This window comes from Macrobrachium nipponense, chromosome 18, assembly GCF_015104395.2.
Source record: "Macrobrachium nipponense isolate FS-2020 chromosome 18, ASM1510439v2, whole genome shotgun sequence".
Taxonomy (NCBI): domain Eukaryota; kingdom Metazoa; phylum Arthropoda; class Malacostraca; order Decapoda; family Palaemonidae; genus Macrobrachium; species Macrobrachium nipponense.
In genome coordinates, this window is record NC_087211.1 from 29,931,656 (window position 1) to 29,956,828 (window position 25,173).

General features: G+C 47.5%; 1 protein-coding gene across 3 annotated transcripts in view; it reads right to left on the reverse strand.

Moving 5' to 3' along the window:
* The window catches only part of LOC135196949 (adenylate cyclase CyaB-like), a 152,780-nt gene that overhangs the window by 98,177 nt on the left and 29,430 nt on the right, over positions 1 to 25,173 (reverse strand). The window contains exon 1 of one of the 3 annotated variants that reach the window (XM_064223796.1): positions 17,667 to 17,792. The exons of 1 other annotated variant lie outside the window; for it this stretch is intronic. The gene's annotated coding sequence lies outside the window, so the exon portion shown is untranslated. Of the gene's footprint in view, positions 1 to 17,666; positions 17,793 to 25,173 lie in introns of those variants that run through there. One more of the 3 variants, XM_064223798.1, reaches the window with a different exon arrangement.

Below are 25,173 nucleotides of genomic sequence, written 5' to 3' on the forward strand. Positions count from 1 at the left end.
CGCTACACAAACGTGTTGAGCAGCCACCACGGGTCCCAAGGAAAAAGATCCAAGGACCTGTGGGCAATATCCCGAAGGTAGAAGGAGGGCATGTGGTCTGGTTTGGACCAGACCCCTGCCTTCAGTACCTGCGCCACGGAGAAGTTCTTGTGGACAAGGCAGCATCTCCTTCGCATCGAAGGCGGTGAAGTCCATTAGGGAGGGGATTGTGAACGACTCGAACCAATCGTCAGGGACCGAAGGATTCTGAGTCTTCGCTACGAAGTTCGGTACGAATCGAGCGTCACGGATCCCCATCCCCTGGATGCTTGACTTCGCAGGAGAAGTCATGCAGTTCCTCAGAGGAAAAGAAGGAAATAGTCGCATGACCTATCCCTCTTCTCTACTTCGGTGATGTCCAGTACCCATACTGGTCTGTCCGTTTGCCACGAAGTCTCTCGCATCCTCCTATCCCCATGCAGCGAAGTTCTCGGTAGTGGGGATAGGACACCGACACTCCATGGTGGGTGTCAATGGTATGGGTACTGTGACAAGCTATTAAAACGAAGTAATGGTTGCTTTGTAACAAACCGAACTAAGTCAACAGCGTAGTTCGTAACTGACTCGGGCGCTCTGACAGCTGCCGACTGACTGCGTTCGGTAGGAGGCAAGTTGTCAAAGCATCCGAGTAAGTCACGTGACCTTCGCCTTTAAAGGGTTATGCCGAGAGACCAAACAAATAATGTATTTGTTTGTCACCAATGCCGGACAGCGAGGTGATGATTCTCTTAAGGCATGTGCCCAACAGGAGAAAGTCAATTGCCTTCTAGAGGACCGAGGTCCCTGAAGGTTGTTGAATCCTCAGCTAAGGAGAAACAACACTATGTACAGTTGAAGACGAAGGTAGATATTGAATGCAACCTACGTCTTCACAGATGAATCGAGAGAAGGATTCTCTCGAGATATCTCTGTTGAAAATTCTCGCAATGTCGAAGGCGATGGAATCTAGCGTCACAGCAGTAGATGGTCCTTCATTATTGCGAGAATCCCCGTTAATCAGAGACCTAAGTCCATGATTGTTGGCAGAGATACGGTTCGGTAGTCAATCAAAGCAGGGGAGAGAGAGACATACATGACCGTGAATCTCGGAGGCCCAGCTGATACTGAGCTGCTATCAGGCAGTTCAATACGCAGTAGTGAGCCTGAGCTCTCGCTGACTCGTCATCCTGAGTTGCCAGGTAATCCATTATTCCACGAAGGAATGCGTTCGGCTAGAAACTACCGAGCATAAAAGATATGCTCGAGCAATTATATTTAGGCGAAACGAATTTCGGTAAATATAAAAGTTGAAATGGTGTTGTCGTGACAAAACCATAAGTATATAAAATTGAAACTGAAAACTCCTGGGAGGTTGCAGGCAACCCCGAGTTGCAGTTCAATTAGAATGCTTCTCTTATAAGTCGTAATCCGTAGATTAACTAGGATATGCGCCTACCCCTCGGACAATTCAACTGCTTAGTAGAATCATGTCGCGAGGTTAATATACGTAGTATATTTGTAGGATTCTGAACAACGATCTCCATCCTAAATTCTTTCCTTCAAGAAAACAAATAAGGATTGGAGATCGACCACCTTTGTTCTCTATCAAAGAGAGTGAAGGAGAAGTCTTCCTCGAAGGAAAGCTTCAATGGTGAACAGAATACTAAGACGATAGTTCAAGCCAAACTGGATATTCCCGTCCGATCTCCTCTATTCAGGTTGGTCGCCTACTGTGAGATAGTTTCTTTCAGCAGCAGTCTTCTTCCCAATGCTAGAAATTCCAGGAATCGAGCATAGGCGAGGTTCCCGATTATCGTGTAACATATCGGGGATTCTCGTCTCGCTCACTTTGGACCGTGGTCTCGCGTAAGTGTTTGGAGATCGTAAAAAACTCTGAACACACTGAATGCGCTAGAAAGTTCCGTAGAATTCTAACGCAGTCTGCGAAACCCCCACCGAATTCGTCAAACGATATCGGCTGGTGGTCCTCTCGATTCCCGTAGAAATCGAGAATGGGGCAGGATTCCTCCTCAACGACCGGGGCTTACATCAGGTAGGACCTGAAGGTCCCCCCGGTAGCGCAGTCCCGAACGGGGTGGGATCCTACAGAGAAATCTCTGTAGGATCCCTCCTCTTTCCCTCGTAGCCGTAAGGATAGAGGCGGGAATGGGGGAGAATGGGATACTCGCTCGCCTTCCCAGGGTAAGGGTCTGCGCCACTTTGTGAACGTCGTCTGGGTGGGGCTGATCGATACCTGTACAGGGACGAGAGCCGATAAACCGTCCTCCGACTCATTCCAGTCCTCGGTCCGACGGGTCGAAAACCGCTTCAGGAGGACCGAAAGGAGATTTTAAATTTAATCGGGTCTTGAAAAACGTAGAAGACAACGGGAAAAGACGCTGTCGCAGTAGAGGAGGAGGTGGAAGTAGCTTGATTCGACCGGCCAGAAACTGAGAGAGCCTTTCTTGTCCGGAGGACGAGGGAGACTCCTGGTTTCGAGACAGAATCGGCAAAGCCCTCCGATCGCGGGCAGGGACCCACCCGTCGTTTGGGGGTTCCCATCTCGGGCCCCAAAACGACTCTGCGCAGAGACGTGGGACTCTGCCTGGTGGGATTAGCGGCCAATTTCCTTCCGCAAGGTCCTTTATGCTGAACGAATCAGCTTAATGACTTCTGCAACTTGCCTCTGTATCTCGGGAGTAAACCAACCGCGTCTTGCGGAAGTAGGGACCGTCCAGTCCCTCCAACCAAGAACAGATCCCGGAGATAACTCCTCCTTTAAGAAGGAGGAAACAAGCGGCAGGCCCCTGACGGTTCTACCTCCAGCCTACCTTTGCGCGTATGTCCTGGGTCGGTCCTAGACCCGGTGCCTGAGGTACCATACGGCGTCATAGCGGGATTCGCGAGCGGCGCAACCTCTCGCGATCAGTCGTAGGGTACCTCGCTTCCTTCCCACAGTGTTTAGCCCGAGGAGGTTTGAAAGGTACAGGTGAGAGGCAGAACCTGTCGACCCCCCCATCCCCCCAGCTCGCTGGTCAGGACCAGCGGGTTGGCTTGGAGGGCTGCTGCTGATCGTCAACCCACTGCGGTGGTGCGGATCCGAAGCAGCATGGGCCTAGCCTTGCCGCTCGCCTGGGGCGAGAGGCTCGGCTGAGAAACGTTTGGTGACGCTGATCTTCTAGGCGTCAGGCGAGCTGTTGCTGGGTTACTGTCCTCCGCCCCTGGGTCCCTATGGGAGCCGGCTGGTTCAGGGGTGACCTGCTAGGCCTCTCTGTCGCGGCGAGAAGACCGGCCAGCGTCCTCTCGGCGGCGTCCGAAGGCCCGCCTAGGTTACCAGCAGTTGGCTGGTTTACCGTCTGGCCGCGGGGGGACCCCTTTCCTCGCCTGCAACCACGTGGCTGGTCAGCGGGACCGTCACGTCAACCCGAGCAGCCAGTTGGTCGCTGCGAGAGCGTCCACTGGCCTGGTGAGAGTACGTTCGTGCACGACTCTCGCCACGGTCTTCTGCTCCGCCGCCAGTCGGGACTTGACGGCGGAGCGAGCCTCGGGGCTGGTCAAAACTTTAGGCTGGACGGTTCCCTCCGTGGAAGAGCGGTTCCCACTCGGTACGTTCTCGCCGAACGAGAAGCAAGGGCCGGCCGAGACGGAAACCTGATTTCGCGGCAGGACCGCTAACACCGTGGTGAGGGACGTACCAGACCGAAGGCTGGGCTACCACCTCTGGCGTCCCCGGTCGGTCTTTCTTCTTTGCCAGAGGAAGAGAAACGGGCCCCGTTCACGAAGGAACAGGCGAGGACCAGCAGAAGAGCTCCCCGACTCGCCTGAGCGAGACGGGCCCTAGAAGATCCCGAAGGAGTCCTTCTTAGGGGGGAAAAAATGACAATTTGTCTAAAATTGCATTTTTCCTAAACTATAACAAACCTTGAGGTCTTTTACAATAGGAAGGTACTAGACGGCAGCTGGAGATAGGTCGTCAAGCTTTTCGAACAAGGGTGTTCGGTTAGGGTTAAAGTAACTGCTTGGCTCCGACAGGCGCAGCTCCTCCCTTTCAGGCGCGCGACTGGGAGGGTCAAACAAAATCACTTTTGCTTTTGCTTTGGCCCAAGCAAAAAACTGCAGAGTGAGGGGTGTGGCATGAGGTGGGGTTGGGGCTATGTGTAAAAGGACCCTCAGGTTTGTATAGTTAGGAAAAATGCAATTTTAGACAAAATTGTGATTTGTTCCGACACGGCATACAAACCTTCGGCGTCCTTTTACAATAGTGAAGACTCCACTTCTTGGGGGGTGGGTGGAAATCTGAGTCGTTTTGTGAAACAGACTGGTGTTTCGCCCCAACCTTGGAAGCCTCCCTGGTCGTTCAAGAGCGAGGGAGGGTGGATCCAATAGGCCTCTGTTCCGATTGATCGGGGGTGCTTGCCACCGGCAGGATCAATGGTCAGACCTCTGGCGACCGAGTACTAAGCGAGGGGCATGCGCCATCTCTTACGTACCAGCAATTGTAAGAAAACTTGTTCCTGTACAGGTGAGCCAAGTTTAAAGTCATGGGTTTTGACTCTTGTAGGCATCCACTTCCCCCCCTTGTAGAAGGAAACAGTGGTGGATATTCTGCTCCCACATCCCTCGTGCAAGGGAATAGGATGGGGCTCTGTCGTATTCAGGCTACACCGGCATCTCCGTCCTTATCCAGCAGGGGTGATGACCAGGTATCCCTCTAACCCACAGGTAGAGAGGAAGAAAAGCTAAAGAAAGGAAAGCCAGTCACTCCTCATCACTTATCTATTCCATTACAGTCACACCAGGACTCGATGCTGTTCAGCCTGCTAGGGTTCTGGGTTCGACTAGGCAGACGTATTGAGCAGCCACCACGGGTGTCCTAAGGTGAAAAACCGATCCAAGGACCTATGGGGCCAAATATCCAAGAGGTATAAGGAAGTTGGCCTGGTGGTCTGGGTTGTACCAGACCCAAACCACTGGGGGGGGCCTTCCATACCTGCGCCAAGGAGAATAGTTCTTACGAAACGCCGACGATGGGGCCAAATAATTCTTAATTAACGTTCGGAGTTCTCGGACGGGACGTACGGATTCTTTGTCGTCAAACTAAACCATCAGCCTCATACGCCCTCCGTGAAGACCTCACGCAGCCAGGACGGAAAGGAGGTGCTTGATACCTTCTTTCTTGTTGACCCTTTTGCTAAACGAAAGAGGTCGGTCGACACTCAGGCCCGAGGTGTCGAGTTCTCTTCAGATAGCGCCGTTTTTGCTTTAGCGTCCTCCCAGGACAAAGCAGCGTTTCTCATCCAACAATCATTAATCTGCATGACGTTCCCGTTACTCTTCTTCGCCGATGCCAGGTCCAGCAAGACGAAGGTTCATTCGAGTTCCCATGGTTTGGCAAGACCTTTGGAAGGCTGCTAATAAGCAAGGTAGATCCTCGAACGAAGTTCGAGATGTCCAATCCGGACAAGTTTCAGGAGGAGCTACAAGGCGGCTCTGTATCCTTTGTACTGTAGGGAACTTAGAGGAGCTTCCTCGGACGAAGAAAAAACGAGGAAACATCCGACTACCTGCTGAAGAGTGGGGTCGGCTCTAGAGAGGTAGATGGGCCCCGTCTACGACACCAGCCACCGAAGACGGCGCCCGACCCCGACTTCCCCTGGTACACAGCTGCAGAGGGGACTGACGGACGTTTCCAGCCTATCCTCTGTTGTTTGCGCAACGAAAAAAAAGCTTCTCCGTTCGACAAGAAGAAGGTGGATAACAGCCAGCCGGAAGACGTAGGGACTGGATTCACTGCTCGGTGGTAGCCCGCTCGACGTGTGGATGGGCTGAGAAGGTTGTTTTTTTTTGCCAATGGGGCCAATGGGGAATCTCTCTCGGTTCTCTTACAGAGAAGTAGCCAGCAGGTCCGGATAACCCAAATCGGCCTGGTGGCAATTTGGAAGCCATCAACGGATCATCCTGGAGATTCGGGATGACCAGTTGCTCGACTGCTCACCTTGCTGAATGCAGGCTGAAACGGGGAAATCATAGGAGCGAAGAGGTTGTCCCAACGGGTGGTGGAAGAAGCGTCCTCTGCAGCTGGCCCACGGATTCCGGCACGGACCGCCGAGAAGAAACACCTGGAGCTTCCTGTTGTGCCGGATGGCGAACAGATCCCTCGACTGGTCGCCCCCACAGGTTCGCAGCAGCCTTTCCGCCACGGTCCTGGAGTGTAGAGGACCTGTTCGGTCCTTATCACCTGATCCCGACGGCCTGGAGCGTGTCTGTCTACTTACCTTCCTTCCCTGGAATGGTAGCCGTGACCGAACCGCCTCTATTGAGTGTGCCTCGGCCCACTCGTGCACCTCTGCCGAGGCAAACTGATAACAACGGGAGGGAGGAAACTAGGCCCCTACCTGGCCCCCCCTTTGTTTGCATGACGTAAGCCTACCACCGTGGTGGTTTGTCGTACATCAACCCACCCTCCGAGGTGTCTCATCAAGCGGGGGTCCTGGAACTCTTGGAGAGCAAGGAACGCTGCCTTTAGTTCCAGTAACATTGATGTGAAGGTTGTCTTGTCGTTCTCGTACCACACTCCTCTGAAGTCCGCAACTCTTCCAGGTGTTGCGCCCCACATACCCATCTGGTCGATGTCGTCTGAGAGCAGCTGCATGTACCGGTGGGGGAGAGTGCGACGGAGGCACTCCTCTTGAGGGGTTCCTTGTCGTCCAGTCACCATGGCTTAGGGTCCTGCCTCAACCCTCCTGTGTCAGTGACCAAGGAAGGCTTGGGGGGTGGGATCCTCGCTGTGACCCAACTCTCCTTTGGGTCTCCCTGAAGAAGACCGCAGGCGTGAATGAAGACGACCCGTTAGGGACTGGCCTTCCCTCCGACGTGACGACAGGTGTCCGATCACGACTTGCCACTGCTGAGCTACCTGTTCCTGCCGAGGACAGGAAAACTGGTTGACCAGCCCTCCCTGCATTCTGCTACCGTGTCGATCCAGCATTACCCAGGTATCTTTCATCCTCTGGCTTGGTGCTCGAGATCAGACTTTTGCGACGTTTCGAACGATCCCCAGATCGCGAAACAGGAACTCGAGCAGTCGATCCTGTTCCTGTTGTAGCAAACTGCGAGCGGCGACTAGCTCGCCAAGGGACTAACCAATCGTCGAGATTTATCCCATCAGACATATCCCGTTGCGAATGGCCCCAAGCAGGACACCACGAGGTGAACACTTGCGTGAACAACCTGTGGGGTCGGGTGAGAGACCGAACGGCAACGTGGCCTGAGCTGGTACACCGTCCCGTCGAGGGGATGAAGCGGAAGGTACTTTGCCGAAGGACTTAGAATGAATGGGTATTTGTAGATACGCAATCCTTCAAGTCCACTGAAAGCATGAAAATCGTTGTCCCCTCCTGATAGAGTTCGAGCCACTGAGCGTGCCGTCTCCCATCAATGAACCGGGTTTTTCTGGCGACGAACCTAACGGTTCGGGGGGGATCGAGAGATCTATCCACTGGGGCGGCCAGCTGCCGGTAGATTTTTCCACCAGGAAAGAGTCGGCTGTAAAGTAAAGCCCGGTGGTTGCTCCGTTACCGATTCTACCGTTTCTCGTTGTCCTCAGCATGGTCTTGATCTCCTGTCTCAATTGCGCTACGTCCTTCGATTGCCCCACCTGGAGCGTACGCCTGCTGATGGACCGGGTCCCAATGGCTCGGCCAGGCACCCCCCACTTCCGGCAGCAGGTGAGGGGGAATGCCGGTCCTTCCACTTGTGAAACGTCGTCTGGTTGGGGTCTGATCGAGGACCTGACAGGGCGGAGAAGCCGATACCGCTCCGACTTCATTCCAGTCCTCGTCGAGGTTCGAAACCTCAAGGAGGACCGAACAGGGATATTAATAACCACGATGTCCGAAGGACACGTAGAAACGGCCTCTGTCGCAGTAGACGGAGGCGAAGGAGCTTGTGCGACCGTCCCGAACCGCGGGAGAGCCTTCTTGTCCGGAGGAAGACGAGAGACTACCTGGCTCAAAACACAGTCGGCAAGCTCCGATCTCGGCCGGAACCAACCGTCGATTTCGGGTTCCCTCTCGGGTCCCCAAAACGAACTCGAGCCGAGACGTTGGCCTTCTGCTTGGTTGGGAGCGGCGGGCGATCCTTCCCCCGAGGTCATTGGTGCTGACGAATCAGCGCCCGTAAACCCTCGGGCAAAGGTTCCTCTGGATTCTCGGAAGGGCTCACGGGCATCTTGCCAGAGTGGGGAACCCGTTAATTTGTAGCCCTTCGAAACAAGCGCATAATTCCAGAGAAACCTTCCTCCTAAGAAGGGGGGAACAAGCGACAGCACCTCCTCGGTCTTCCCAATTCCACTTGCGGCATAACGTCCTGGCCGGTTCAAGAACGTGCCTGGCGCAACGTTAGGGGGCGTCGTGGTGGGATCATGAATGGGTGCGCACCCTTCACGATCACTCCTCCATAACCTCGACTCCGTCCCGGGTGTAACCCGAGGAGGTTGAAGGTTGAACGGGTTAAGGTAGAGGCAGACCTGACGCTCCCTCGTCGCCTCGCTCGGGCCAGGAAAACAACCAGGCCAGGCTTGGAGGGCTAGCAGGCGATCGTTCAAACCCGCCGGGTGACGATCGAGCTGCAGGCCCCATGGTCGAAAACCAGTCCTCGCTTGTGGAGCAACGGCTGGCTGGACTGAGTCACAGCGGCCCCGGATCTCGAAGGTGTCAGAAGAGCTGGTGCTGGTTGCCGTACCCGATCGCTCTCTGTGAGAGCGACGGTCAGGCGACCTGCAGGCTCCACTGTCGCAGTGAGACCGGTGCTTGTCCTCACGGCACGTCACGTCGCTGGTTCCAGCCGTGGCTGGCACCGGCGAACGGGAGGACCTCTTCCCAGCCTCAGCCCGTGGTCGGTCGTGGACCGTCACGTCCCCGGGTAGCCAGCTGTTCACCGCGAGAGAGTGAGAGCTGGTCTGGTGAGAGTCGCATGAGCGGCTGTCACCAGTCTTCCGCCCCGTGCCGTGAACCTGACGCTGAGCGGACTCAGAGGTCTGGTTCCTGGCTGCACGGTCGCTGGTAGGCGACCGTACATCGGTACCTCCCGCGAGCGAGAGGCCGAGACGGACCCTGATGCAGTGGCAGAACCACTGACACCAGGCGAGGAAGTACCGGTGTAGCCGGTACCCCTCTGGTCCCCGTAGTCTTCTTCCTTGCGGAAGAAGAGACGGGCCCCGCTCCCGAAGGAGCAGGAGGACCAGCGGAAGAAAACCCTCCCGTCCCACCGAGGTGAGACGGGGTCCCGAGAAGCTCCCGAGGAAGCTTCTTAGGAGGGAGGAGGCGACCTTCTTCTTCCTCGGCTGTAAAAGCCATTAGAAGTCGAAGGGGAAGAGGCGGCGGCTGACGACCATGAAGAAGATGAAGACGACGACCCACGACCCTTCCTCCTCTTCTTCGTCAGCTTCCTCAGGACAGACGTAAGATCTGCTATCCAGGGCGGAGCCGGGGCTGCTGTAGCCGAAGCCACAGGGCCCGGACGCACCTGTCCAGACAGACCAAAGTCTGGGGTAGTACCACCACGAAACAGGGACGACATCAGCAGGTATGGGCATCTCAGGAACAGCAGGCACGGCCAGCACATCATCGGTAGGGAACCGCCAGCGCGCAACGGCAGGAACAGCCAGCAGCAACGGCAGGGACCGCCAGCGCAGCAACGGCAGGAACAGCAGGCACAGCAACGGCAGGGACAGCCAGCGCAGCAACTGCATGGACAAGTCAGCCACAGAATCGGCTAGGCAGGTACGGCAGGACAGGACACCGGAAACACAGGAAGTGGAGCAGCAGCCAGCAACATCCTGTTACGGCGGCAGGTCCAGGGGCGAGTTCTAGGGCAGCGGAAGTGTGGTCGCTGCAGCGCGGCAACCACGAGCGGCGGCGGCACGCCCCCCTCTCGGTACGGCGAACGGCACTTCACAGCGGCTGTAGGCAAGACTGTTACCACGTGAGGCGAGTACACCAGGTGAGGAGGGACGTCGTCACCTGGTTGCGTGGTCACCACTCCATGGGTGACCGCAGTAGGCCCAGACATAGAACCGCCGCCCCTGGACACCAGCACGCTCTGCAATTGGAAGGACGCCCATACCTCACCAAGGTCCACCCTCGTGGCAGTATCACCTGGGGAAATAATAGTAGTAGCGATTTAATGGGGGGAATTCCCCTCGTGCGGGGGTTTGATTCCCTCCCGAACGAGTGGAAGAACCCCTAATACAATTGTACATCGGGCACCGAGCGCCCTCCCCCGCGTCCGACGGATCGGGCGAGGAGAAGAAGAACGGCGATAAACTCCCCCCCCCCCCCCAAGGGGAAGAGTCATCTGTGGGAAACTGAGCGGGGGGGTTTCTGTTCCCCTCCCCCCGCAACAGTACCCATGTACCCAACAACAAACTAAGAGCCCTAGCAATCGTGCCATCGGCACGAATACAAGGCATAAGGATCAATTCCCTGACTGAGCGGAACTTGAACCAAATAATATTGATGCAATCAAAAATAAGGAACAAAATGAAAATGCATTTGCAAAACGATTCACTTCACAATGAAAAAGGGCTCGGATCGAGCGCATTTGCGCCCTCGGTACCGAGCGCAATGGTGAAAGGTTTCATTCCTTACCTTTATGAATCAAGGTTTCTGGAAACCTTGATCCATAATGAATTGATGCAATCAACAGATATATGAAAATGAAAAGACTACTGCGCTTGCGATTTCACTTCATACAATCAAAAAGGGAAGGATCAATTCCCGTGAATAGCGGAACACATTGATCCAGTCAACAATGCAATCTCAATAAAAAAAACTGAAAATGAAAAAGAACTGTACTTGCGATTTCACTTCATTCAAAATAAAAAGGGGGTAAGGATCAATCTCCGGGCAAGCTCGGAAAACTGATCCAAAATGAGTATTGCTACAATAAAAATAATCTATGAAAATGAAAAAGAATACTGTACTTGCGATTCCACTTTCATACTGAATAAGTTTCCGTGCCGATAGTATTCGTTCGGCAACGGGCACACAGGTCAAAAAAAAATATAAATGAAAAGAGTACTTACTTACGATTTTCATCTACACATTTCCAACCCAATATACGCTCGGAGCGAGCGCTCCCGCCCTCGGCACCGAGCATACACAATACGAGGATCATTCTGGGAAAATGAATTCCCGCAATTACGCCCTTCAGACCCGGCACTCGGGTAATCGGAGGGCGTTGTGAAGCAAGATCCTTTAATTCACAATTGAATTCAATGAAATGATTGTACTTACAATTCAGTTTCACTAGATACATCGAAAAAGAAAAACACAATCATGCGAAAGCAAACGACGATGAAGCGGGCAGAGAGCGATGATACACGTCCACACGCCAGCAGGCCGAAAGCAAAAGTGGTTTGTTTACCTCCCAGTCGCGCGCGCGCGCCTGTCGGACAAGCAGTTAACTACCGAACCCCTTGTTCGAAAGCTTACGACCTATCCAGCTGCCGCTAGTACCTTCCTATTGTAAAAGGACCGAAGGTTTGTATGCCGTGTCGGAACAAACCCGGGTTACCAGCTGATCGCTGCAAGAGCGGCCGCTGGCCTGGCAAGAGTCACCCGAGCGTCTCTCACCAGCCTTCTGCTCCGTGCCGCGTCTTGGCGCCGAGCGAACTCTGGCGCCGAAACTTGGCTGCACGGTCTCCCGAGGGGGAGAACGTACACTGGGATCTGCTCGCGAACGAGAGGACCGAGCCGGAACCTGGCGTAGCGGCATCGCCGCTAGCACCAGGCGAGGAAAGTACCAGAGCTAACCGATACTCCTCTGGTCCCCGTCTATCTCTTCCTTACGAAGGAGCAGGAGGACCAGCAGAAGGACCCCCCAGTCACCGTGGGAGGGCGGGCCCTTAGAAGTTCCCGAAGGAGACTTCTTAGGGGGGAAGGCAGCCTTCTTCTTCTTCAGCTTATGGGCCTTAGAAGTCGAAGGGGAAGAGGCAGCAGCAGACGATGAAGACGAAGATGACAGCTTCCTCTTCTCCTCTTCCTCGTCAGCTCACGCAGGACAGTCGTCAGGTCCTCCATCCAGGCCGGAGCCGGGGCTATTGCCGAAGCAACACGGCCCGACTGCACCTGTCCGGAAGGACCTGGGACTGGGGAAGACACACCGTGGGCAGGACCAGCATGGACAGGCTCAGGAACCAGGAGCGACAGGAACAGCAACCAGCTCAGGAGCGGCAGGAAGGATAGCGGCAGCGGTAGACCAGAAGGGACAGCCAAGCCAACAGCGGGAATCACATCAGCGGCAGGTACGGCAGGCCAGCGATCGCCTCGTAGAATCATCGGCAGCCAGCGGAACTGGGTACTGGCGGCCGGTCCAGGGGCGAGCTGCTGGAACAGCGGAAGTCTGGGGCAGGCAACACAAAGAAAACAGGCGGCGGCGGCAACACCCCTCGGTACGGCGGCGGCCCTAGTAGCGGCAGACGGCGTCACGACACAGCATGGGAGTGTAGACCAGGAGGGGGGGAGCAGCATAAGCGGCCGTGGTAGTAGTGGAGACCGCCCAGACCTCGCTAGACGCTGCAGCAAGCCCGTGGATGCTAGGCACGCCCTGCCGCCGCGGTGGTTCCATACCTGTCCAAGGTCGTCTTCCCACGGATGTAGCCAACTGCAGGTAACATAGATAGATTAGTAAGAGGGGTTCCCTCACGCACGGGGGAAGACATGCCCCACCCGAACGCAAGGAAGACCCCAAATATAAAATACAACGAAGAAGCTGAGCGGGGGGCAGGAAGGAAGACGAAGAATTGGATACCAAGGGAGTCACGGGAGAGCTTTCCGACGACTCCCTGGCAGACCTTCGCTTCCCCTACCCCCGCACAGCAGTGAAAAGTAATATGAAAATGAAAACAGAATACTGCCCTTGCGATTCACTTCATAGAAACTTAAAGGGGAAAAGATCAATTCCCGGTAAGAACGGAAACTTGATCCAAATAATATGATGCTATCATAAAATATATATGAAAATGAAACAGAATACTGCACGATTTCACTTTCACATAAAAACGTAAGGATCAATTCCCGGGTAAGAACGAAAATTGATCCAAATTAAATTCATGCAAATAAATAAATGAAAATGAAAGAATATTGCAATTGCGAATCCACTTTCATTCCATTCTATTATACAAAATAAAAGGCTTGTGCCGAGCGCAATCACACTTCTCGGTAACGAACGCACAGGCAAAAATATAATGAAAAGTAGTACTTACATTTTTCAATTACACACTTTCGCCCAAAATACATGACTCTGACTCGAGCGCGCCCGCCCTCGGCACCGGAGACATAATTCAAGGGTTCAATTCATGAAAAGAGAGGAAATCGCCGCATCTACGGCGATAGCTCCATGTTGGTTCATAATTAAGTAATGAAAATGAAAACAGTGTACTTACAGTTTCATTTTCAAGTCAAACAAACCATTAGTAGAAAAACACAATATAAACAAAGGCATACGACGATGAAGCGGGCAGAGAGCGATGACGAACACGTCCTTCACACCCGCGGCCGAAAGCAAAAGTGATTTGTTTGCCGCGCGACTGTCGGACAAGCAGTTAACTACCGTTCTCCCCTTGTTCGAAGCTTACGACCGTTCCAGCTGCCGCTAGCTACTTCCTATTGTTAAAGGACCGATGGTTTGTATTACGTATCGGAACAAATATGTTTTCAAGGCAGTTTTGAAATCCAATATGGCGGCTACGTTTTGCATGGACGGTTCTCATCAGTGACGGCCACCATCTTTCCCCAGCCTTCCCAGCACTCATTTGAACAATGTTAGCGTATATATGTAACGTTTATTGATCTTACTCAAGATTGCAGTTGTAATCAGCACAATAAAACAACATTTTGTTGCCTATATTAGTGAAAAAAGAAGTATGAAACTTGTTATTCCGGGGTTTATGGTTTGAACTGAATTCATTTTCTTTACTTGTAATCGGCGGTTTTTATCCTACTGCCATCACAACTGAAACTCCACAGTGCTTATTGATTGTTATTATAACACATTTTGGTCTCAGTTCACTCCACATTTGCACTTTAAACCTGTTGCTGTCTGGTTTCTAAGCGCGCGCCGCCATAACACAATTTACGAACAGCAGACGACGACAGACGACGAAACTCCAAAGTTTTATTCCCTAAAACTGTTTACTTTACTCGTTATTTAGTTTAAATTTGTTATTTAAAAATTTTGATTTAATTCATGTATATATCCCTTTTTTGCAACCAAATTACCCCGAAAAATTACAGATATTTCTAAGTAGATAAAATCAAATGTTTCTAAACGTTTTCGTACATCTGGCTGCCGAAAACCATAGAGGAACGAACGACGGAAAAGTGCATAGAGGAACGACTACGTTTTTTTTTTTTTTTTTTGCTTTTTTGTTTTTGCTAGCAGTTTCATTGATTTCAGTCTTTATTAGTATTTTGAATTTCTTTAATAATCGTATGCCAGAAATAAATGTAACCTTTAAGTTTGCATGCTTTAATGTTTTTGCATGCTAAGAATGGCAAAATCATCGTTGCCACATTAGTGGAGGCTTCACACATACGCCGTTCCATTATTATAAAACTGTTTCCATGAATTCTAGTTGTCATAGTAATGCAATAATGATAAAATGGCTTTATTATATTTATGTATATATACTTCCAATACATAGCCTAATTTCACCAATTTCAACGTTTTGTGTGTAGTCATACCCCAGTTTGGGGGAGGGTCAACACATACCGAATGGCAACAGAGAGAGAGAGAGAGGAGAGAAAGGAAGGCGGAGGAACGAAGAAGAAAAAAAAGGGATGGCGGTGGAGGGGGGGGGGGTGTGGGGAGAGGGTAGGTGGAGCTTTATACGCGTGTTCGTATCCATTTCTGCATAATGGAGTTTTTGTCTCTTGGTACAAGGACAAGTGTCGTTATTCTTTACGATTAGTGATTCACGATAACCTTATAAATTACGGCACTGGGTGTAATGCACTATAGCAAAATCTCGTTCTGTTACGAGTGTTCGTTACAGAAATAGGTATTGCCCAAAAACGTGCTTGTTGCACTGTCTCTGAAACCCATAGTAGACATGCTGCTTAGTTGTCAATCAAGTTTTTATAACCAAGTATTTTTTACAAGCTAGCTATTGAATAAATTTGTATTTTTCTCAGTCAAAACATATGCCCCTCAATGCTAACTTTCCTCTTTTAACGACTTTCTGGTCATTGCAAATTCGGCCCCATAATTTCTTATGGTGCGAAAACAGACAGAGGCCCATGGACCGAAAACGATTGCGTCACACTACGGCGATAATCCAGCAGTAAAACATCTTCATATATCCAAAAAGTAAATAATAAAGATATATATGCGCATTACGATTATAACAATTACATGTATAGCTGATAACAATCTGCATGAATAACTGGTAAAAACTGTTCTGCAATGACAGTTGAGTATAGCAATTATTTACAATAGGTACGAAAGTCAAGATGTCGTTGACGGTCATTAATACAGAACTTAAAAGAAAAACGTTCTAATTCAGAAAAATAATTACTTAAATTTGAGTCAGAGTCGAGTTACTTTTTCAATAAAACGAATATTTTCAAATTAATCATCATAAATATGTAAAATATTGATGTTTTACTACTTATTTAAAAATTAGCTAAGAGCACGCTTCTCGTCATCTACCAAAACAGCTGTTTACTCCTGGCTTGTTGTTGGTGAGAAATCGTGTTTCGATTGTTGTGATAAAAGTGCTCCAGCGTCTGTGGGTACAAGTGGTGTGCGGATTTATCACAGGAAATGGAAAGTTTGTTGACTCCGTAAACATCGAGATGGCGTCAATCTTCGAAACATTTTTACCATTTTTTAGTTTTGTAAGTAAAAATTTCTAAAGCGGTTTGGTGAGATTTCCACTGCCGTGGGCGCCATTTTCAGGTTACCCTCTGTTTTAAATCTTAAAATTTGGCCTTAATTTCTAACTTTGGAGAAAATACTTACTTCGAAAGGAGAGTAGAGGTCTTTAGCTCCGTTTCTCACCAACAACAAGTCGCGACTGATGCCCATCTCGGGTGTCAGGACGCGTTATAATGTACTTTTCGGAGGGTGGCAAGCGTTGAATGTAGGTGGCCTGCTTGGCCTGCCGTGGTGATCTACCCTAGGCAACAAAATGTTGTTTTATTGTGCTGATTACAACTGCAATCTTGAGTAAGATCAATAAACGTTACAAATATACGCTAACATTGTTCAAATGAGTGCTGGGAAGGCTGGGAAAGATGGTGGCCGTCACTGATGAGAACCTTCCATGCAAAACGTAGCCGCCATATTGGATTTCAAAACTGCCTGGAAAACATATTTTACGAAGAGCTCACATGCTTATTTAGTTCGTATGGGGCTTTCATATATCACATTGTGTTGACGAAACTTCAGTCTTTTAAATGGCATGCTTACAGTTGCAATTGTATTTCTTGTTTCACCAATTAAATATCGAGTGAATAAGACCCGTCCACCGTGATGAGGGTTGGCCTGCCGTGGTGTTCTACCCTAATAGACATGAATAAAAATAAACATTTTAAGAAGTACAAAGTAAAGTTAAAAAAAAAAAAACCAAATAATGGGAGTAAAGTAACAATTAAGGGGGAATAAAGCTTTGCATCTCCATAAAACGTGTGGGGTCGTCTTAGTAGGAACCAGAAAACAGCAACGTGGTTCAAGTGAAACTTGGAGTGGATTAATACCAATAATTTGTATAATTACAATCAAATAAGCACTGTTGAGTTTCAGTTGTGAAGGCAGTAAGGATAAAACCACTGATTACCTACAAGTTAAAATTGAATTCAGTTCAAACCATGACCCCGGGAATAACAAGTTCATACATTCACAATATAGGCCACAAAAAAATGTTGTTTTATTGTGCTGCTTAAAAACTGTAATCTTGAGTATGATCAATAAACGTTACATATAGACGCTAACATTGTTCAAATGAGTGCTGGAAGGCTGGGAAAAGATGGTGGATAGTCCGTGGTTAGACCGGCCAGCTGACGATAGCCACTATATTGGAATTTCAAAAAACTGACCTTGTAAAAACATATTTTTACGAAGTGAGCGTCACATTGCTTAGTATTTTAGTTCGTTATGGGGCTTTCATAGGTATAGGTATCATTATGTTGACGAAACTTCAATCTTTTGAATGGTATGCTTAGAGTTGTAATTGTATCTTTTTTCACCAATTAAATATCGAATGAATAGTAGTAAGACCCGGCCGGCCATGATGATGGTGGATCGTCCGTGATTGTTTACCCTACTACCTACATAGGCTAGGTATAACCAGTCTGTCTACTAACATGAGCTCAATGGTTACTAGTAGGTTAATGACTTCATGATAGGTAGGTACGGCTGGGTGGGCTTTGGTCTCAGTCTCACAATATGATAAGTTGGAGCACTGCTGGAGAGCAAGTAAAGTAGGGTTACAAGGGTAGGCGTGAGAAATGCCAACTAGGTAGGTTAACCTTTCCCAGAATGTTGTGCCTTGACCTAACCAGACCCTACCTTAACTTAGCTACTACTACTACCTGTTTCCCTACTACTGCATTCTATCCGAAAAGTTGTCGTCCATTACTTACCCTAAGACTTATGTAATCGATTTACAAAATAAGCGCGGGTTACGGTAACGACAAGGACCCAACTCATAAGTAGGCGCCCGGCGGTGGTGGTAGTAGTAGTAGTACTAAGAGTGGTCCGAATTTGCTTGTGAACGGCTCCCATGCCTTTGGTGGTGGTCAGTTAAGTATATTTTTCATGGTACCATATGTTTTTGGTAAAATCTTTCCTATTTTCAATTTGCTTTCTAAACAGATATGTGAACAGTAAGTCCTTATCTATACTATATTCAGCCCGCCATGTGCTGGCACGGGCTCCTGCTCTCCAGACTCCAACAGCCCGTAAAATAAGACCTTAGCTTTTAGTTCCTCTTTATCTGCCTGATATGGCCACTGCACAGATCTTAATCGTTCCTAATAATGTTGTAAGCTGGGCAGTAAAGGAAACGCTCCAGGTTTCCGATTATCCCTTCAGAATATAAACACTTGGTTGTCTTCCCCCTTTATTTTTTTTTTGTCTATCATTTTGCTCTAGTCAGTGTGTTAACATACCTATTTTATTCGGCGTATTTTATTTTTCGGAGTTATCTTGCAAATGTAAGAACCTCTTATAGTTGTTTGATATTTTCGACAGATTTGTAGTGTTTAAACTTTCACTTATTTTTATTTTATTTTCCATAGCTTTTCGTTTCATATTTTTTTCAGCCATTTTAATTTGTTTTCAGTCTCGCAACAATTTAACTCTTTTCATATACTACTAAGCATGGTATTGATCCATGATTATCTCATGGAGGGTATGAGTAAATAGAATAGTTTATTCTTCATATCATCTGAGTGGCTTGATATGAAGCCCCTATTGTTGATCGTAAGCACGACTTTCTGTGTAACGATTGGCGCTTTTATTTGTTCCAGGTTCGTAGTTTATCATATTTTTTTTTTGCTTTTTTTTGATTTTTTATACATCTTTATTTAAATTTTTCGTCCACACATGGCATAAGATGTACTTTCATTTAATATAATTTACTGAGGTAAAAGCTTTTCATCTATATCACAAGGTTTTGTCGATGTCGCGCGAAACTGCTACACAAATTTACACCAATTTGAGTGATGGATTTGCCGATATAAGCGTAGATCAAAGTCTCCTCTGCGAACCTTTATTCGGACTGCCTGGTACTGTTATGATTTGGATTCTGCCTCGCAGTATGCCTCAGCTAAATCCAGAGCCAGTAAGTAGCTAATCTTTCAGGAGTCCAGTAAATTTATTTTTCGTCTTAGGAGGAACTTACACAATACGGTGCTCGCTAAACAAGTTGCGGCTGACACAGGGAAATAGTGAAGAAAATTGTGTTAAATCAGTCAGTTTAAATTATCCTGTTGTGATAGTTTAGTCTTTAGCCTAACAAATACCCCACACCTCCACCAAAAAAATATTACGTTGCACATAAATTACTTATCATGTTGAAATAAAATGGTAAACACATGTCTTTTGTGTTGAATTACGCTTGAATATCAGCTTCCTAATATGATTCATGATATGATTATTGCATAGGTCTAAAGAAAATAAAATTCTAGCTACAGGGTCCTCTATGCCCGGACGTTTCCAAGAATAAGGTATAAATAGGGTTATTCTAGGGCACATAGTAGTACTCTCCCTCACAGTATGGAGAGTTTAAATAAATCCTGGAATCTGGGTCTCTATACAGATACTACTCCTATCAATGACTGCACAAACTCATTTTTTTGCAGTCATTTGGTTCTTGATTATAAAACTTTCAAGTACAGCTGCAATTGTACTACCATTTTTATCTTGTAGCGCCGTTACCTTTTCCTTGTTCACATAACCTTCACTATCAGGTAAATTATGATGCATCTTCCTGTGTTCTGCAGATGCTCCTTACATCACATAGTAGTTCAGCACCATCCACCAGCTTTAACCTACCATCTTCAACAATCTCCCTTTATCTCTTCGAAGCACTACCATAGCACTGAATTCCTTTTGCCAGTCTTAGCTACCCTTCACAAGCACACTGTTCTTGGTAAAAACTATTCCGGTTTGTGAGACAAATTAAGCACCACCCTTCATTTTTTCAGTCTGTCTCTCTTAAGCTGTCTTGTAGTGCTACGATCTCACTCTCGATATCCCCATTAGAATTCTTTACTGGCTTCTGTTTCCACTAGCTTAGCTCATTAGCCTCCAAATATATTTACCAATGTCTCTTAGCACTTTTTTTCCTGATAAATAGCTCTGTCTCAGATGAACGCATGCTGACAAACTGTTCCCTGAGGAGTAAAATCTGCTAGATCATCGAACTCTTTGCTGCATCCGGTCATTTAATTCATCTACTGAAATGTTTCTTTTTTTACTAGCTTGCTACAAATTGATATGTATTCTCACATTGTTCTAGCCCAGTCTCAAAGAACTTTCTTCCTTAATCCTTCCCCATTCGTGTTATTTACATCTCTTTGACAATGCGTGTAGAGCATCCTCAGAAGGCATACGAGAGAAAACCTCCTTACCAATTTGTGGACTTAGACAAACAGCCCACTCATCCCTGGGCACCCTTGGTTCTCTGCAAAACGCTCATATTTCAATGAGTGTTCATGCCATTATGTTTGTCGACACCTTGGATCTTCCAATAACCACAGGGATGCTAAATGCTGTTTTTTTTTTTTTTTTTTTTTTTTTTTTTTTTGTTTTTTTTTTTTTTTTTAAAAGATGCCTACCAGCAACTCGGGCAGTCGCTCGGGGCGCCATGTGGTAGGGGCGCCATTAATGAGGGCTCCAGGATGTTATGTATTTGGGATCTTCCAAAGGAAAAGAGAAAAAATATGAAAATAATAAACTGTTGAATGATGATCAAAATGTTCAAATTTTTTAGTACAGTAAAATTTTCGAGAATCTGGTTATTTTCTATCATGGTGAAGCAAACACAAACTGTGAAAAACAGTCACTAATTTCTTAATTAATTATCGTGCATATGGATATGAAAAATACTATAGTCAGTCAGCAAAAGAATTAGTTACAGAATTTGATGTAGCATCCATTTTCAGAAGTAAATTAAGGTGAAAAGGCGGCTGTTTGAATATGATTGCACTGACGAGGTTCTAAATGCTGATGATCCAGGAAAAAATGTAAAAATCACATGTGTCATTGGTAATACTCGACAGAGCTATCAATTCCTCATTAGAGAGATTTGAACAGTTACAAAGTTTTAGTAACGGATGGGGATTTTTAAGTAACCTATAAAGATCTGCCGGATAAAAAAGAATTCAAAGTAGCATGTCGAGGTTTGGAGGATAAGTTAAGGTGCCGAGAAAATAATGATTTAATGGAAGTGATCTCTTGACTGGACTAGATACTGCAAAAAAATTATTTCCTGATGATTTAAAACTTCCGATAAAAGCCGTTAGGTTCATAAACGCTGATAAGTTACAGGATGTCCTGGCAAATCTGTAGGTTGCATTAGGAATGCTCACGAGTTACGATACCTATTACTAGTGCCACTGGAGAGAGAAGCTGTAGTAAACTAAGCTCATAAAGATATATTATTTATGGTCGTCCATGACGCAAGACAGCTTAGGCAATTTAGTCAATAGAAAATGATCTTGTAAAGAATAGATATAGAAAGTGCTAAAAAGCGTATAATCAAGGCCATCGAAAATAGATAGTTTCATAGAGGAGAGATTAGACACCGTATAACAGCCAAAGCAGTCTGTGACGTGCACTGCCTGGCGCCATTGCTATGCGATCTCTCATGTAAACAATGGCGCAAACCCATACATGGAAACCCTGTAGGCTACTCTTTGAAATCGTGTTTTCTCGGATGTCCGTCAAAAACTGTCAAATGATTTATGCACCATTTACTATTATATACAATATGTACTTCATGCAGAAATGAAATAAAAAAAATATTTAATTTTGCTGATATATTTCTACGGTTAAGCCATAAATTTTTTGTAGATATGGCAATTGCATTATGGTTATTTTCTCAACAGTATTTAATGATTGGTAAATAATTTTTGCAGCATTTACCAACGACAATGTGTAGCTACTACATGACAAATTTCAATTCTGTCTGCTGTAGTTGTATACACTTGAACAATGTAGACATTACGTGCCTTTCTTTCCAGCTTAAATTTACAGTCCTGTTTTACTCTAGGGGCAGAAACTAATTGCTCTTTATTCATGGGTCAAGCTGACACAACATGGCAAAATAATTGTCATCATCCCATATGAGCTTCAAGCCGTAGGTTTGGATGAGAAGTGAAACAAGCTCATCTTAAGCCCCGAACACACTATGCATCATGTTATTAGCCACGTGATGCAGTAGTGGTGTGAATAAAATACTAGCGGGCCAAACTGTACTGCAACACTGCTCACTTGTTCTCAGCAGGATGCCTGCCTATGATGTACGTTGCCAGGAGACTCTACTGTGGGGTGTAGTTGCTCTGTGTGCTGCAAAAAAGAAACTTTTGAGTCATGGCGCTGGAGTTGAGTGGACGTCCTACAACTCTTAATGATGCATCACTGAGCACTGTGAGCACTGAGCAGACACTTGAAAATGAAATCGCTCCGGCGGTCCGGCCCTTCAACAAGTTGGTGATGGGCTTTGTGTTGAAAAAGTCGTTTTTCAACACATCCATTCAACACTGCGCGCATCATGATACATAGTGCGTATGGCTTTAGGCAAGGTCAGTTAGGGTTTCCAGTCTGAACCCGATTTTTCTAGCTATAATGTAGTATGAATTTGAAGTTTCCCTAGTAGTAAGAATGATAATGGTAAAATTGAAGAATATACTACCTTCAAGTGTCTGGCAGATGAGTTCAGGTTTGAGAACTTATTGATAACATGTCAATAACACTACCATAACATTTCATTAACACTTAAAACTGCTGCAGGCCTGGATCTAGGCCTCATGATACTAGCCTATATACTGTGTTGTAGTCCAAGTAGTAGGAAAAATTGCCAGGGATAATCATGGTTGTATGGACTGATGGTAACCCTACGTGCCAGTCATTTCTTGTCAGGAGATTTCAGCACAGTAACCAACTGGGTAGCTACAGTTTTTGCGGGCCAACCTTATTCGGCCAGTTTTCTTGTCCAAACGTACCGCTAGATGGCGGTGAGGTCGAAACAAGAAAATCGGCGGAGGAACACACAACCAGTCTGGTAACAATGGTTGTGACCTAACCAAATGACCCAACCTTAACCTGCCGGGGGCGAAGCATGGTAACAATGGTTATGACCTGACCAAATGAACAAACATAACCTGACTTAGGGCACGAAGGGACTACTTTACCTGTGTGGATGGATTTGGTTGTGCAGCCCTGGAAATTGGCCCGTGAAACTGGCTCATGAAACTGTAACACCCCAAACAACTTTTATCCTATGCAATTTGTCATTTGGAATAATATTTTATGAGCTGTAGTTGTTTGGAAAGTTATGTTTATCCTTAGTTTTTTCCTTCTCATTAATTGAAGAGATTTTCATTATCTTGAGTAATATTATTAGTTAGTCTTGTATTCTTCATGTAGTTTGCTTTTATTGCTTCCTTGTGCTCTAAAATAAGCATTAATATTATTATTAGTTATATCTTGCTGTTGGGTGTCCTTGTTATTCTATTTGTAATTGCTTGGTAAATATATGCATTTCCGTCATCATTTAAATAAATGTTTGATAAATTGATTTTCCTTTAACTTAACTATACCAAGCATCAAGCAAACAGCAACGAAGGTAGTTAATTACGTTAACCCTGTACAGTAGTTACTGCCTAGTTTGGTTATCTTCCAGCTTCGACTCCATTCCCAAAATACCTTGGAGCAGCAGTAGCTCGGAAGGAGAGGGACAGTGAAGACGTGACCACTACCTAGCACAGCGCGACTTTGAGATCGTTATTACGACTCATACCAATCTTTCGTGCAGTGCATTATAAAGGAACTATGAAGAGCTAAAATGTATTTGTGACCTGGCCATGTACCGAGGGTGGGGAGGGAGGAGAATAATGCTGCCTATTATCCACCTTAGGCCACCAACATTTTCCACGAAGAACAACTTGCCGACCGATGTCATCCTAGTTGCCAATACAACTATTCGGCTTAATTTGGACCTAGAAAGGATAGCTGAAAACTTGAAGATTCTCATGATTTATTCTGAAACTGTGAGTTGGCAGCAGGGCCAGCACCATCCCTCTACCTCGTATGGTTTGGGATTACCTGTTGCAAACCAGGAAGCAAGGATATTCACAGAAGATTGATAGAAAATGAATTTATAAATTAAACTGTAGAATTTATTATTAAATTTTTGAAATTTTTTAGTTTTTTCTTGGTTTATTATTCACAGTAAATAATTCAGAATAGTAGTCACTTACCATGAGTCGGTACTACTTATCCGTCTGCACCTATCTATGTCAACCCACTTCGTCTGGGCTGCTCTAGGAGCGAGAGCCTGTGCTGGCACAAGGCCAGCTTAATCTCAAACAACAGCATAATAAATCATCAGTACCCAGCTACCTGTCTTACTCTCTGGTCCTCACAACTGGTGACCTCCCAGAGTTGGTGACACTGTGGTTTAGGCCCAGCCTTTCATGGACTAATTACAGCCGCTCTCCTTTAGAGAACCTTTAGCATGACTCAATACAGCAACAGCGCCACAGTTTAGATCTCTGAAAGCTCCATTCCAAGAACGACACCCACACCATTAATGGGACCCATCACGGCACAGCTTTCAAGCGTGTTTTGGCGTTTTTCGAGGATGGGTAGCTGGGTGCTGGTCAGCCAACAAAATCAGGAGGTGGTCCAGAAATATCCATCCAATGTCGCGGCCTTCTCGGTTCTTCCTCTGGCGCCACTGCCACACCTGCGAGTCCCCAGGCAACCTCCCGACACCGCTGCTGCACCCAGGGTTCTGTTTTACCCCTGACTTCGCTGCCATGGGCCTCCTCAAAACCCCCGACACTGCCGTCGCTCTTGGGGCTTGCTCGGCCTGCCTGACTTCGCTGCCACACCTGTGGACCTGCTCACCCTCCCGATGCCGTCGCCTGTAATCCTTCTTGGCCCACCGACATCGCTGTCACACCTGTGGGCCTCCTTTGCCTGCCAACACTGCTACCTGTGGGCTTCCTCGACCTGCTGACACCACTGCCTCACCTGTGGTTCTGCGCTGCCTGCCAGACACTGCTGCCGCACTGGGGACTTCCTCAGCCCAACCTATGCCACTGCTGCACCTGGGGGTCCCCATGGCCTATCCCATGCCGCCACTGCATACAATGCAGCTCCCTCTGCAGTCTTGGTCGCCTTCAGTCGACAGTAGAAACCCCAGGCAACCGCCAGGGCAGACATCCTGTCAGCCAGCAACGCCGAAGGACTCTACATTCAAAAACACCCACAGCAAGTGTCACAAGGACACAGGGTCGCCTCCTACCTCCAAGATATTTTTCATCCAATCATTATTCCATAATCATTGTCTTGGGGGGAGAGCATTTGTAAGGACAATGCTTTTTCTATATTTTTATTGTATTCATTATCAAACCG